This window comes from Juglans microcarpa x Juglans regia, chromosome 3D, assembly GCF_004785595.1.
Source record: "Juglans microcarpa x Juglans regia isolate MS1-56 chromosome 3D, Jm3101_v1.0, whole genome shotgun sequence".
Lineage (NCBI taxonomy): Eukaryota > Viridiplantae > Streptophyta > Magnoliopsida > Fagales > Juglandaceae > Juglans > Juglans microcarpa x Juglans regia.
In genome coordinates, this window is record NC_054598.1 from 37710572 (window position 1) to 37727441 (window position 16870).

Consider the following 16870-nt stretch of genomic DNA (forward strand, 5'->3'; position numbering starts at 1 on the left):
TTTTTTTCTATTTTCCTTTTTCTTTTCACCATAAGCTATTTATTTTATCTAATTACCTTTGACTTTTATTTCATATTTGCACAATTTTTTCCAATTTAAAACTTGATGTATAGACATTTCACTTATTGGAAGGTTCATTATAGTTATACCTACATGCAAAAAGTTAAATTTTTTTTAAAAAAATTCTATTTATAAGTCGATGTATAAATATAAAAGTTACATAGAATCAATTATAACTATACATGGATAGCAAAAAAAAAAAAAAAACTATAAATGTAAAAATGAAAATATAGATTTTTATTTTATTTACTTATCATGTGATAATTAAGCTTTCAAATTGTTAACATGTTTAATTATGAGTTAATATATGGTGTTGAGGACGTGTTTCATCAATGCTCACTCTCGATTTCTTGCAACCAAAGAATAAGAGGGCTTAGGGGTGGTAAAGGGGAGCCTCCGATGTCTAAGTCAGTAACAATTTGAGAATCTTAAAGCCAAAGATATTCCAGCCTTCGTTAGTGTACCTAACCTCTTTAAATAGAGATTCTGCCTTCTTCGAATCCTTCGAATTAACTGCTTCTTCTGTTATTTGAAACTTGAATTTCCGCTCCTCAGAGTTATTTGTCTGTTTTGAATGGATAGACATCTTAACAATGTTGTGATAATTGGTGGGCATTCTCTTTATCGAATCAGCCTGAACTCCACTAGGTCAGGGTGTATTTAGGCCTCGGGTGTCTTGCTGGGCCGTAAAAGTCCAAGTCCGGGAAAACACCCAACGGACTTCTGTGGGTATTGAAGCCCTTCCATATGGATTTGCAAATTTGTTTTTTCAAACTCTTTTATAAGTGTTGACTCTGGCTTTCTAATGTTAAATGCTCTATAAAAACATTTAACATTACATGGTTTTTCTTGCAATACAAATCTATGAAATATTGAGTATGCACTTTTTCAATCCAAATTTGTTCATTATCATTAGAGTATAACGAGTCTGGTTCAGTTTTATTTTAGACCTTCTTAAGAACTAAATTGGTATACACCGATTTTAAAATTTTAAAACTGATACCGGACCGATTCACCACCGAAACCAGAACTTCCAATTTTTCTAATTTCGATCTGGTTCGATTTTTCTGGTTTTACGGATAAACAAAATTATACTCCAACAAAATTTTAGCAAATAATTGACCCATACTCCCATTTTATGTTATATTAATGTTATATTAATTTTATATTATAAAATTAAAATTTATATGTTATATCAAAATTCAAATATTATATTAAAAACTATAAGATTAATTTATACTATATCATAATCATATGTTATATTAAGATTTATAAGATTAATTTTATGTTATATCAAATGTTATATTAATTTTATGTTATAGGATTAATTGATATGAATAATAAAATTTTAAAATTTCATGTTATATTAATTAGAAATTTAGCATATAATATATATAATATAATATAAAAAATTATATAAAAAGTAATTTATATATAATATAAAAAATAAAAAGTAATATATATGCATCGGTCTAGTTTGGTTCATACTAGTATTCTAAAAACTAGAACCAGAACCAGACCGATTTTGCTAAATAGGAATTGGTATCAGAAGAGACCGGTTCACCGGTTTCACAATTTTTTTTTGCAGCCCTTATCATCATGTAGGATGACTAGTTTTGCTAACTGATGAGCTACTCATGTAATTGCTTCTCTGTAAGTAAACTGAACCCTCCAATTTGGCATCCCTTTTAACCTCAGTACTTTGGTATCATCTATCATTTGCCCATACCATGCATGGCGATGATCAGTTCTCTTCTTCATTATAAATGGTCTTTATAACTGCTTGAGAATGTCCTTCAAATACCATCTTAATTTGTGAAATCGAGTGCTGTACAAGATTCCATTATTGCTTTCCATAATGCACTTGCTTCAGCTGTAGGAGGAGGATGTATCATATATATTAAGTTTGAGTATAAAGAGACTGCTTCAGCTTGTTGATATATATGATAAATAAGAGAGAATATATATTAATTACATCATGAAATTGATATATACGAGTGTATGATGTATATATGTGTATTCGTCGACAGATGTGGAGTGAGATGATTAATGCTACTTTTCATAAACTTGGTATGCACTTTTAAATTGATGTGGTGTGTAGCCCTATGCATGCTCTTAATTTATAATTTCATATATTATATCTACCTATATATATATATATATATATAGATAGTGCATGTAAAGTAATGGAACTGATCTTGAACTGCATGTCTACTTGATCATGTATATATTGGGAGGTTGCAGTAAGTAATTCATGTATATTATTATAAGGTGCCGTTTTCATGCATATTTCTTTCCACTTAATTACTTTTCATGCAGTTGTGACCTACATATCTACAATCATGTAAGCCATGCATGGAGCTGGTAATGGGTCAACTTGAGTAGGCCGGAAAAATTTCCTGAGCAGTGATTTGGGCTTCAATGACGTTGATGGATGGAACCTCGATCGCTTTCATTTTTCATTAATCCATTTTTTGTCCTGCGTGAGAGCATTTCCTTTTTCTTTTCCAATATCCCACTTTTTGTCCTGTATGAGAACTTATTTTTTCTTTAACCAGGAAAAAAAAAAAAAAAACTGTCATAATTTATAGAAACTAATCTTATTTATCGTCAATTATTTTTTTTACGTAAATAATTATTTTTTATTAAAATAAATTTATTTTCATCGATAATTATTTTTATTATAAATAATTCATCATAAATATTTATTTTTATTATAATAAATTAATTATTGCATGCATGCCTGCCTTTTTTATAAATTGAGAATATTTGCCATTCATTAATGTAAAATGCTAAGCATCCCGCTCCCAGCTCATGCTGGGAGCTACCGTTTGCATTCGTGTGTGTATTTTTATGTATTTTTTTTAGTTCTTTTTTTATATAGATTTTGTTAATAATTTTAAATATTTAAAAAAAATAAAAAAATTCATAATATTATTAAAAAATACTTTTTTACTTCGTGATTAATAAATTATTTTTTATTGATTTTTTTTTTTTACTTTCTGATTAAAGAAGTGTTTTTTAATAATTTTTTAATTTTTTTTTTAAAATATGTAAAAGTGTTAAAAAAATTTATATAATAAATAACTTCAAAAAAAATACTTGAAAGAACAATGCTAGACGCCAAGCGGGAGCCCCGGCAGTAGCATTGTCCTTCATTAATATTCTTGACCGTACCTTAAATTGTCTTTCAGGATAGATGATGATCATCATATTAATTATTATAATTGGTTCTTGTTAATTAGTACTATGAGATTATTATATACAAGTACATAACTCATGGGTGGACTCATGATCAGTACTTTGTGTTTAGACTCATCAAGTGAATTAAGTAACTTAAACATATATATTTTCCTATAAATTAAGAAATTAAGAAGCTTTCATGATATCTACTTAGGCATGAACGAGAATATATATATATATATATATATATATATATTATTAATTAGATACATGTTGGAGGTCATTTGATCTATATATCATATTGACTGACATGCATGAAAGTCTTTGAGATCGACGTGAATTCAAGGACTTAATTTGTGGTAAATATTAATCTTGTTTTTATATAAAGGCCGGTAGGAGAGTAGTTTACGATCAAAGTATGAGAGGGCTCGCCATTATATATATACTTACGTAGCTATCTGTTTATAATCTATTTAACATCATGTGATATCTATATATATATATATATATATATATATATATATATCCACGCACGTCCTATTATATTGTCAAAGATATGATTCAAAGTTCATGTGATTCATGTGATCATGATCGTACAAGTCGTTTCGTCGACATTGTGTACATGATCTATCACATCTATCCTCTCTGATCTTATCACATTTATCGGCCGCCCAGTCCTGTGTGTCAGAGAGAGCGGTGAGCGAGAGAGTTTTCTACTGGTTTTGGGCAATTCGGTCTCCAAATTGGACCTAATTTGATATATATCTAATTACTTGGACTTCTCAGAAGTTTATCTGCTTGCCAAGTGTAAATGATTAGGTGGAGGCATTAATTAGGTGAGAGCGAGTAGTACCCCAATATTTTGACGTTTTAGCGTAATGCTACGTACACTTCAAAAAATAATGAGATTTTTTTATTAAAAACTTATTTTTTTTTATGTATATTTTATATTCATTTAATTTTTTTAAAGTAATTATACAATGTTTATATATTTATAATTATAACTATCATTTCTCTTCATTTTATAAAAGTACTAGTATATATGTCAAATATTTGATGCACCAAATCGTGTATCAACACTTACATAATTTCTTTTATTAAAAAAATAAAATAAAAAATTTTTTGAGAGAAAAAAAAAGTATTCTATTTCACGAAAATTATTTACATATTTAATTTATATTGTTTCATTAAACGAATACTTTATATTTAATGCACAAACTCACTTGCAAGAATACTTTCCCCCTCCACCCCCCCTATACGTCTATTTGATTCCAATTCCTTTTTTTAATTTCTGCATTATCCCTATCTCACAAAGTTTAAAAGAAAATCCTAATATATATAAAAACTGCTACATATACAAATAGATTACATAAAAATAAATTTATAAATTGATATAATTTTATAAGATCGGTTAAATCTACTTTATAATAAAAATAACTTTACAATCTGACGTACCACATCAAGCCACATCAATTTTTAGATTTATTTTTATGTAATCACTTTATATATAAAATATTTTTCAATATATATATATATATAGTAGTACAGAATCGGCCAACTGATTGGTCATCTAATTATGATCATCAGACAATCTTCATGTCTTCATGTTTGAGAAATATACATACATACATACATATATACATATGGGAGCATCAAAGATGGTTTTCGATCGATGCATGCATGAATATTAATTAATATGCGAATAACAAATTCTATTCATTATTCTCACACCACACCATACATAATTTTGAAAAGACAAAATTAAATATCTGAAAAGATAAGGTACTGTGGTTGAACCACTGCCCCCTTTATATTCGTCATGGATGGCAAAAAATATTGTTGTTTATTTTTCTGCCATTACCACTTATGTTTGCCTTCGTCATATCTTCTTATATATTTTAATTAACATCTCATAGAAAGCCGTCCAGATTTATCTAGCAATCATTATTGTTGAGGATAATATAGTGGAGACCCACTTTCCTTAGCCCAAGCTTGTAGCCCAGTCCAAGAGAGCAATGAACTGGCCTCAAGCCTGCCGCCAAACAAAGGCGAGCATGGCTAAAGCCTTATATAGTTATGGAAAACCATGAAGACTAGAGCAAGAACAAAGACTGCATGCAGGGGAAGCATCACAAGTTCAAAATATAATACATTTTGGCAGTGTATATTTGCTTTCAGTTAAAGAAGGTAAGTAATGGCAGTGCCAATAAATAATCATTTTGCTTATATTCCGAGAATAAACGTGAATGACTATGCAATTAGTTAGTTAATTGAGATGGATACAACGATCCATTCTCCAGCAGTTCATAAGAAAAAATGTGGAAAAAAATAACTAGATCTTAAGAAAATAATTAGCAAAGTTTATGTTCATGTAAACTTCATCATCACTTGGCTATAATGCCTTGAAACTAAAGTTTCATCTCAGAGCTCATCAAGTAAAATGGCATGATTGGCCACCAAAAGAAAATTAACAAGCATTTTGGAGTCCTTGGAAGAAAATAAAGTGAAAAGAAGGTGCCTGGTTTTAGTGCTTGGTGTGATTTGATTGGCGTAGTTTCTTTGCACCAAGTAGCATATCATCTGCATCTGAAACTGATCTAATGCCCCAAGGTTGAAGAATGCCTCTTTTTTTCTGGGTACTCGTTGGATTCCAAGTTTCCATTGTCATCAGATTCATCACGACATCTCTTAGAAGGATGAACACCATCCATGAAATCTATTGCTTTCTCTTCGTACCTATGCACCAGATGGAATCCACAACTTCTAAAGAACGGATTTGAAGGATTTCTTTAGATCTCCCTTTAGCTCAAAAGATTCTGGAACATGGAAGTGAAACCACACTAGATTTGAGTGGGCTGAACTTGTCATATCGAAGTGACTATAGGTCGTCACACCATCAACGATGACCCCAAAAACAATTTCAAACGAACCTTCATCTTGTTCATCCTCTGTTCCAATAACAGCACAGAAAGCAAATCTTGAGATCTCCCCATCCAAATGTGTAGGCTCAATATTGATATCCATTTCACATGTATAACTTTTCGAAACTTGTTTACGATAGCTGAACCAATCTGGAATCTTATCTCCCGGAAACAAACAGTTGAATCGATGATTTTTAGGATGTCCCTGTTACCCAAATGTGACAGATTTTCAGTGATACCACCTATAAATCAAGTGACACACACACACACACACACACACACACACATATATATATATAGAGAGAGAGAGAGAGAGAGACCTCACTCAGTAACCGAATTTGCATATCATCCCCTATATTTTGATGCAGTTCAAGGCAATCAGACAAATCAATCCATCGAAGTGTTAAATCGAATACATTACTAAATTGAAGTCTCTTCAATGAAGTGCAACCACGTGCATATACGTCTTCTATATTTGGCGGAAGTTCTGGAATTTCTTGAAGTTGCTTGCAATCACTCAAATCAAGGTAATTCAATCCAACAAATTTCTTGAACCATGAAGGGAGGCTAACAATGGCGGTAATTGATAGAATTAGAGATTTCAGACTGATGGGACATTCAAGCTGAGTCGTGAAATCTGATTCCTCTAAAAATATTGCCAATGACACGCTCATCCAAGCAGACATTTCTCTTAGATTTGGTGGAGTCCTAGGATTTCTCGAAGTTGCTTGCAATCTGTCATTTTAAGCCTCTCCAATCCAACAAATCTTTTGATGCATCGAGGAAGGATAACAATATCACTCCCTGTTAGATCTAACTCTTTCAATGCAGAGCAACAATCGAAGGTCCTAAAGAAGTTTGATTCTGATAGGGAACATTCACTAAGATTCAGCATTTGAGGTTTCAATGCCGAGTAACATTCATAATCAGAGCTGCTTGTGTTTGTCGAAGGTTGCAGCTGAAGTAGATCTGTGGATACAAAAGAGTGCATGGATTGTCTGTCATCTTCCATATTCTTCAGATACCTCACAAGTTCTGAACAACCTTTGAGATCAAGACGCTCTAGATTTTGCAGTTGATAGATGTTGCTTGGTAGATTCATAATGTTTTTGCAACCACCAAGAAACAATCTTTTGAGCCCAACAAGAAACCCAATGGATGAAGGCAGTTCTTTTATAGCAGTACAATCGTCCAGCGCAAGAACATCCAAGTGCTGCAACTGATGAATGCTACTTGGGAGATTTACAAGGTTTGTGCAGCCGCCTAAAGACAATATTTCAAGCCCGACAAGGTACCCAATGGATGAAGGCAGTGTGTCTATGCTGATGTTTTTGAAGGAGATGCATTTTAAACTTTCCATTCCACACTCAATTTCAGGAAAGTTCTTAAGGTTTGAGCAGTCATCAAGGCTAAGATATTCGAGAGATCTCAATTTGAGGCTTTTGGGAAAACTTGTAAGGTTAGGGCATCTTGTAACACTCAAATAAATGAGCTTATCAAGGTATCCAACTGAAGAATGAATCTCAGCTAAACCTGCACAATCATCAAGAACCAACTTCTCTAACTTTGGGATCCTTGAAACATCAGGGAATTTTTTAAGGAATTTACAATTAGCGAGATCCATAACTGTCATGTTCTTAAAATTCTGTCAAGAAGAAATTGAAATAAATTAGTTTGAATGAAGTTCGCGGCAGAAAGTAAAGGAAGAAATATAAAAAAAATAATAATTAAAAAAAAGAAGAAGTGTTGAATGCAAAATTAGTACCCGAGTCTTGGCCAATCCTCAGATCATCACTTAGGTTTTAAAATTAATGACCTTTGACACTTGTGGTTATCTCGTTTATTAATTTTAGTACCTCTGTCTTCAGTTCATCTATCCTCTAATAGAAAATTCACATGATCAACATTTACTAGAGCTCTGCATGTGTCCTAAAATGCAAAATTAGTTTTTCTAATCATCATCATTAAATTACACACACACTCCCATATTTTTTCTCTTTCTAGTTTTTTTAATTAGTTTTAATGACACTTTAAGACATGTCAGACTCTAATAGGTTCTTGTATGCATGTTTTTTGGTAGGAAATGGACGACATACAGATAGAAGTACCAAAATTGATAAGATATAATCACAGGTGCCAAAAAGTGCCAAATTTGAAACAGGGGTGGTGATTTGATAATCTCCCAATTAACATTAGGTTTCAATTTTGCATTTAACCCAATAAGAAATAGTTGTACCTCCACTCCCTTTAGTCTCTTGAGGTGGCTATTGCGCATTCTTAAAACAACAAGGTTCTTTCCCCGAAAATTTGATGGCAAAGATTTTCCAGGATATCCAGGCCAATCAATTACTCTTAACTCGTTAGAGAGAAAATTAGGCTCTTCAGAAAAGCGTGCGTTGCGGTTTATAAACAGCCTGAGCCTTTTCATCTTCATGAAAGCTTCAGAACTCAAATCTATCAAGTCTCGTTCAGGCAAATCTATCAATATGCCCTCAACTTTGTTTTTTCCCTAGCAAGACAAAGTATAGTTCAGTTTGCTAGCAAAATCGTAACATACTCTATATTTTAACACTAGCAAGCTATAATTTAAATAATATATCTGTCTATATGCATTTCTTTTGTAAAAAAGAAACAAACTTATAGGAGCAGAGCAGCAAAAGAATCTATGAAGTTTAAAGTGATGCAACAATATTAGGAAATAAATGTAAAATCAGGATTTTTAACATAACTCTTACCGTATTTTCTTCTAGGACATGACAAACATCTTCATGAAACCACAACCTACTGCGTTCACCAGGTTCTTTGGGTGATTCTTGTCGAACAATTTCTCTACCCATTTCTTGCAACAAGTCATGCATACCTAGTGTTCCATACTCAGTTTGAGTTATGAGACACTTGTCCTTCAGCTCTTCAATACCACTGTATGAGTGGAAACCACAACTATCTAGTATTTTTCGGACATAGTCTACATGCTCTCCTTTGAAGAAACATGCAATGTCAAGAAAAATATTTTGTGCATTTTCCTCCAATCCATCATAACTTATTTTAAGTTTTCTTTGAATGTCTTTGTTGGGAATCCTTTTATACTTATCCAATTTACTTTTCCAATAAGGTATATCTTTACCTTTAAGAGTTGAGCCTAGCACTGTTAAAGCTAGTGGCAATCCCCCAGCATACCTTGCTGCATCTTTTGCGAGTTCTGCATAATCAGGATGATCAGGTCTATCTCTGTTGAAAGCATGCCAAGTAAAGAGCTGAAGAGCTTCAGGGTCATCCAATGCCTTGGCCTCGTACGTTACAACTTGGTGCTTACTTAGTAAATGTTTGTCTCTTGTTGTTATGATGATTTTACTTCCAGAACCAAACCAATTACCATCCCCAACTAACTTTTCTAGTTGGTCTGACTGTTCCACATCATCAAGAACTAGAAGTATTCGTTTAAAGAAAAGCCTCTGCTTTATCAAAATAACTCCTTGATCAACATTGTCAACCATTTGAGTGGTACTTGAGCCTCCCAAGATCTTGGAAAGAAGTTTATTTTGCAAATGAATCAGACCGTCCCTTTGGGAAGAAACTTCTCTTATGTTTTCAAGAAAACAGCTTCCTTCAAATTGTGAAGCAATGGAGTTATAGATCGCTTTGGCCATAGTTGTCTTTCCAATTCCACCAGTTCCAAAGATCCCTACCATGCATGTGTTCTTGCCATTCCCCTGATCAATATCCAAGAGCGACTTCAATTCTTTTACAGGGGACTCTATTCTAATCGGATATTGTGCAACTTCAAAGTGTATCTTTTTGACTAATTTCGAATTCACCCATTCAATGATTTCGTGGATATATTCAGGTTCCTTCCTACATATGAAAAATGAGTTACTTTCACGTTAAAAGAATAGGAATACGATTTAATTAGTTGCATTAATAATTTTACTATTTTTTCCATGACCAATTACAAATGCTAGGTGATGAGGTAAGGGCCAATCTTCCCGTTGTAAAAATTTCAAATTTTTTGTACGTAATATTAAACTTTCGGACTTTTTTGGTTTCATTACCAATTAATGTTGAGACTTATCAGGAATATCCTAAAACCAATTTTAAAATTAAACAATAAGGGACTGTTTGGAACTTGGACTAAGTTGAGTCTAATTTTAAGTTAAATCCAATATCCAAATATACAACTCTCAAATCATTAAACTAAACTCAACTCAACTCTTTGTGACTCATAACTTTTTTCAACTCAATACATCTTTACACACGGAATCCATAATTTTTTTTAACTTATCGTAAATATATTCAAACTCATCTTAATGTCTAAACCCATCTAAACACATCTTATATAAACTTCACAAAACTCATTGTATCATTTCAAACTCACTGCTATTCGTAAAAATCTGAACTCCATTTAAACAGAGCCTATGGTTCTGCAGATAAGCAACGATTTAAATATGGTAAGAACACTGATACTACGAAAGCTAACCTCTTTTCCGTAAAATCCCACCCCGACAAATTGGCCGCTTCTGTTAAGGCTGTCTTCCACCTCTGTAACTTGGCATCATCTTTGATCTTTTCTTTAAGTTTAGCTAAGGCTTCTCCAACACTCTTTGTTTGATGTCGTACTTCCGAAGGATCTATCTTATAAAACACTGGTAGAACCACTTGTCCCATCGTTTCCTTACATTCAAGGATTTTTATCAGTTCCTCTAAACACCACGTTGATGATGCATAGTTTTGAGAGAATATAATTATGGAAATTCTCGACTCTTTAATTGCTTTGAGGAGCCCAGGTGAAATTTCCTCTCCTCTTATGAGGTCATCATCTATGTAGCTGTTAATTCCCTTTTGACGCAAAGCATTAGAGAGATGGGCAGTAAAATTGTTGCGAGTATCCTCACCTCTAAAACTCAAGAACACATCGTGAATCCATTGGTGGCTGATAAAAGAAGAAGGGGAGTGGAAGAAGCCGCTCCTTGGGAGGCCATGGAGGACGTACGAGAGAGAGAGAGAATTCAGTTTAAGGTATCGCCAATAATGTTGTTTCTATGATTTTTTTTTCCTTTTTTTTTTCTTATATATATAATATTATATCACTAGATTGCAAAATGATCTTCTTTCTTCAAGCATCTGTGGTCTGCCGACAGTGAGGATCATGTTCCACACACATTTAGAACATTAACTAATTACGTAGCTTACATATATAGATTTATCAAAAAAACAAAAAAGAAATTTCTCGTACTTATTAATTAATCATCACTTATTTTAAAATCTTAATATAAGTATATAATTCATTAAAATTAGATCATCATTGAATCGAACGTTTGAAAGGAAGAAAAAATATAGACCATCGTTCCCATACATGCACAAAGATAATCAATTACCTTCTTTCGAGCCTCACGAATATATTAAAGATGAACCTATTCTAACTTTTTGGGTTCTTTATTACAATATTTATGAATTGGTCTAAAAGCAGAGAATAAACTTTATTGTAGCACCATTAAGCTATAGCTAGGTCATGATCATTCCTTCGTGTTCACACTTCCCACCCCAAGCAGGGAATCTCATGTGTATGGATGCCTCTTGAATACTGACTAATTAAATTAGTCATGCATGCATGGGACCCAAAAGCCGCGCCGCGCACGCTCAAGCCATTTGTCTTGTACGTTATTAATTAATAGTAGTTTTGGCTCTAATTAAGCCAATTATTCAATATAATTAATCATATTAATTATTTTGGCCAAAGATGCATTTAATTATTTAATTGTTATGGTGTCGGCTAGTACTGCAGTACGAATCATATATAATCTTAATTTTGCTTAATATTTAATTAATTCATCGTACGTGTATGATCATCAACGCGTCGATCGTGGAAGCCCGCTATGCAGAGCATGATGCAGCGCGAAGAAGTACTACTTGATCAATTCAATGCATGCATATATATGGATTATAATTTTTATATTGTAATTAAAATTATATTAATACGAAAGTTTAATTTTCTGGAATTTTCATTATTTTTCTTTCACGCCAATATAAACGATTTATACTTACGTACGTAGAGGATGCATGCATGCGGCCCTTTTCACAAGTTCGATGCTGATTTAATTTGTTGCATGCATGGAATTATATATGATCTTTCATCGATCCAGCTTCTAGATTTTGATCAGCTTGTAAATGCATGCATGCAAGTATTAATTAATTATGGGAAATTATGGGATTGGTAATTGCCATATTATATCCCTCGTTATTCACTAAATTAAACACAAAGAAGCTGAAATTAATATTAAATTGTATTTAATTTCACTCCAGAAATTCGATCGTCTCCTTTATTAATTTGTTCAGTACTGCTTGAACGTGCAACCCGCCGCCAGCCAATGGCCAAATCCAATTTATTATTAATTTGAGACCGAAAGAATATATAATGGATCAGGCGGCCGCCAGCCTTAATTAAGCTATATTTCATATATATATATATATATATATAAATCTTCCTATATCTTAAAAGTATGTATAATTATAAACAGTAATAAACAGTTTTAAACAGTGAGCAGTGCCCAACGTCCAACGTCCTTCTTGTTCTCTTTGTTCTTTTGCATGATATTTTTTTCTTCTCAGTCACAATTTTACTTCTTTGTTGAGTATGAAACATCTGGTTAGCAATATTGTGTGGCAGTCGGAAATATCTAGACTGTTGATAGAAGGGATGGAGTGCAAATACGTCTCATGATTTTTCAGTATCTGCAGACCTTTCAGACTCAAGTGGAGGAAGAAAAAAATTCTCCCGTGCTGTTTGAGGATTCTTCTTCTTGCCGTTGGTATGCAAAATTCTTCTAATTTCACTTCTGCATCTTGTTTTTCTTTTTCTTTTTCTCGCATGTTTGTTTTCTTTCTACGGCTCAACAGAAATATATTTCTTCTTCGTTTTCTTTATTCCCCGTATAATTTCTTCTTTGTTTCAGATTTATTTTCGCATCTTTGTTTTCTTTCTTCTTCATTTCTTTTTGGTTTGAAGAGAGAGAGAGAGAGAGTTGCCGTGTGCGTGCGAATACCAGTGTGCGACGGAAAGGGAAAGGGAGGTTCCTGGTAGCTGGGTCTAGTAGAGGTTGTCGCCGGTGTGAAGTGGTGGAGGTGCGGTGGCCTGGGTGGCCGCGTACGGCTGCACAACTGGACACAAATGGGTGAAACCCATTTCGGTTGGGTTTTTACGGGGGAGAGGCAGGGCTGCGCGTGGGGGACATCGGTGGTGGCTGGGTTGCTCGCCGGCGTGAGGGGGAGTCGCCGGTAGTGATCGTGACGCTGGGTGGCCGCATACGGCGACGCATGTTGAGAGAAATAGGAGAAACCTATTTCGGATGGGTTTCTGTAGGGGAGAGGGCTGCACGTGGGGGACATCGATGGTGGCTAGGTTAGTCGTCGGCGTGAGGGGGACTCGCCGGTGGTGGCTGTGAGGCTGGCCGATACACGGCAGCGTCGGGTTGGGTTAAAGGAGAACGGGCTGTGGGGATGAATCGGGCCAAAGGAGAGAGACAAAGTGAGGAAAAAAAAATTAATGAAATCAGTATAAAATCACTAAAAAAATATATATATGTTTCTATATTTTACAATTTCTCACCTGAAAAAATATCTAACTACTTGTTATTAATAAATAATAGTAAATTTCTTTTTTTTGAGCGGTAAAAGAGAATAGAAATAAAAGTAACAAAATATTATATAAAATCAAATTGGGAAAATAATAATAATAATTATATATATAGCTAATTATATTATATCTCCTTATATTTAAAAGTGTCTATCGTCTGATAAACAGTGAGATAAACAGTAATGAATAGTAACTTATTTTACGTTTTCTTCCTCCCCTCACGTCCCTCCCTCTCTACCTCAAAGCAAAATCATCACTTTCCCTTACGTCCTTCTCTGCAAATTCACCACAAATTCACCGCAAAATCACCACACAAATCACAAAATTACCAAACAAATCATAAAATCACCACACAAATCACAAATCACAAATCAACAGATCTGTGAAGAGAGAAGGCAGGAGTTGGGGCTTCGGCTGGAGGAAAGGAGGAAGAGGAGGGGTCTTCGGCGAAGGATGAGCCTGCTAGTGGTGGTGCGATGGCGTAAGGGTGGCCAACGGCGACGCTACAGTAAGGGTGGCCAACGGCGACGCTACAGGGAGAAACCCGTGCGTTGAGACCCATTTCGGGTTGGTCGCATGCGGCTGAGGGAGGACCTGCCAAAGGGCTTCGATGGTGGGGTTTGCTCGCCGGTGTGAGGGGAAGCCGGTGAGGTAGTCGGTTACGCCACAGGGTGGCGCACGGCTGCGTTGGGCTGCTTGAGAGAGGAGATCGGGTGAGAGAGAGAGAGAGAGGGAAGACGTGCGGGAAAGGGATGAGTTGCCAAGAGACTTCGGCGGTGGGGTTTGGTCGCCAGCGTGAGGGGAAGCTGGTGACATTGTCGGTGACACCGCATGGTGGCGCACGGCTACTTGAAGGAGGAGATCGCGTGAGAGAGAGGGAGGATGCGACTGAGCGGAAGGAGAGAGAGGGAGAGAGAAACTGAAGGGAAAAGGAAATTTTTGAGATTTAAATCCAGCCCTTCATCACAAGTCTCTAAATTTGATCCAATGATAAAAATTAAAATACTGATTAAATTAATTTAAAATAGATAATTAACATATAAATATCATATCATAAATAAATTATCAAATTTAATTTATAAAATATTAAAATTTTTGACATTTAAATCAAATCCTTCATCACAAGTCTCTAAATTTAATCCAATAATCAAAATTTAAATACTGATTTAAATTAATTTAAAATAGATAATTAACATATAAATATTATATCATAAATAAATTATCAAATTTAATTTATAAAATATTAATATTTTATCATTAGATAAATGATGAACAGTGATTACTGTTCACGTTAAAAGTAACAGTATTGAATGATGATTACTGTTTACGTTAAAAGCCACTAATTAATTATATTAATTAATTAAAATAGACTTACTTAAGATCATGATGCGAGTGCAGAAAATTGAAATACCGGTCTTGCTTACAACATTGAATGCTTGAATAATAGTTCCTTGCAAAGATCATTGCTCATTGGGTATCGGTAGCATCTTTCACCTCATTGAGCAAGCAATATCAATTTCTTGACGTTGTGGACGCAGAAACTAGCGTTTTGACATGGTTAGGTGTTATATGTTATTAGTTATGTACGCATGTTTATCTCTTCACATGCATAAGAACTATAGGTTTTAACAGTCATGAAAAAGATTTGCAGTGATGTAATAATTTTGCATCTCTCTTAGATATAGACGGTGTGTTCGATTTATGCAGTGAAGTATTGTCATCATCATATAAATTTTTCACATCTCTTTTCACTTGTTAGGTGCAGAAACTAAATTTATAAAAGATTTTTTATTACCACTTATTTTACTTATGATTATGTTTTTTTTTTTATTTAACACAAAGCATGTTTATATTTTACAAAATTTGTTTTTCATTCAACCGGGCAAATGTGCCTCGCACATTGCCCAACTGCTATATATATATATATATATATATATATATATATATATATCATTTTATTATATATACAAAGAGGCTAAGAAACGGAAATTTCTTGTTTTAACGGAGCTACAATAAATTTAATGATTTTTTGTTAACTTTCCGTTATATCTGTCTGGGGCCATCGAGAGAGGAAAATAATGCTTCCAGAACCAAGTGCCTCATCGTGTTCATCGTGCTTCATCTTCCATATAGAGTTCCTGATATGCCTCGTCAATGGCTTATGCCAACCCCCAAAATCTCCCTTGGAGTGTTCAAATCCCTCCTTCAGCGTCGCTCCAAAGCCCTCTCGCGCCTCCTTTCCTCCACTACCACTGCTAACCATAACACCCACCTTACACTTTCCGAAATATTGTACAAATAATATTAAAACGCAGAGAGGAACTGTCAATCCGCAGCTCACCAGAGACTCCGACGCCACAGGAGATTGAGGAAGGCTGTGGTTTTTATGTGGCTTCTCCTGAGAAGGAAGTGGATTCGGTGATTTTTAATACAATACCACATTGCTCTTTAATTTAATCGGTTCTCATTTTCTCAATGTCAATGGGATGCGACTTTCCATGCTCTCTCTTTTGATTCCAGTTTTTTGGCTGGACCGCTTCGGATTCGGTCTTTTAATTTATTATTCTTCCCAAGCACTGATCTGGGTTTGGTACCCTATGTTTCTGGGTGCAATATCCTAACTTAAAGGACATTGTCCAACCAATAAATCTCCTGAAAACCCAAAATTTCCCTGTAAAAATACAGAGATTTTATTGTTGGTTCTGCTTCCTGAATCTGATAATCTCTGCTACTTGGTACGGTTTAAAAAAAATTATTTTGTGATGAAGAGAGGATGGCTTTTAATCAGAAAGTTAAGGTTTTTTCATTTTTGCATTTAATTTCTATGGGTTTTGTTTACTTTTTATTTGTCGTTCATTTTCTTGATGTTTATGCGTTCAAATATGCAAGCTTTTGATGGGTTTGTACGTATTTTGGTTCTCGTGGATATTGGGCTTCTAGAATATAGAAGTTGTTTTTTGAACTTTTGTTTATGTTAATTTTTTTTTTCTTTTTTATTGCTATTTTTAGTTTGGGACTGGGGAAGTCCTCTTGGATTTTACCCCCTGATTTTGGATATCATTTTTTTTAAACAATCCTG

At 34.0% G+C, this 16870-nt stretch overlaps 1 pseudogene; it reads right to left on the reverse strand.

The window, feature by feature from the left end:
* Nucleotides 1-6006: 6006 nt before the first annotated feature.
* Nucleotides 6007-14607, reverse strand: LOC121255304 (annotated as a pseudogene).
* Between the last annotated feature and the right edge of the window lie 2263 nt (nt 14608-16870).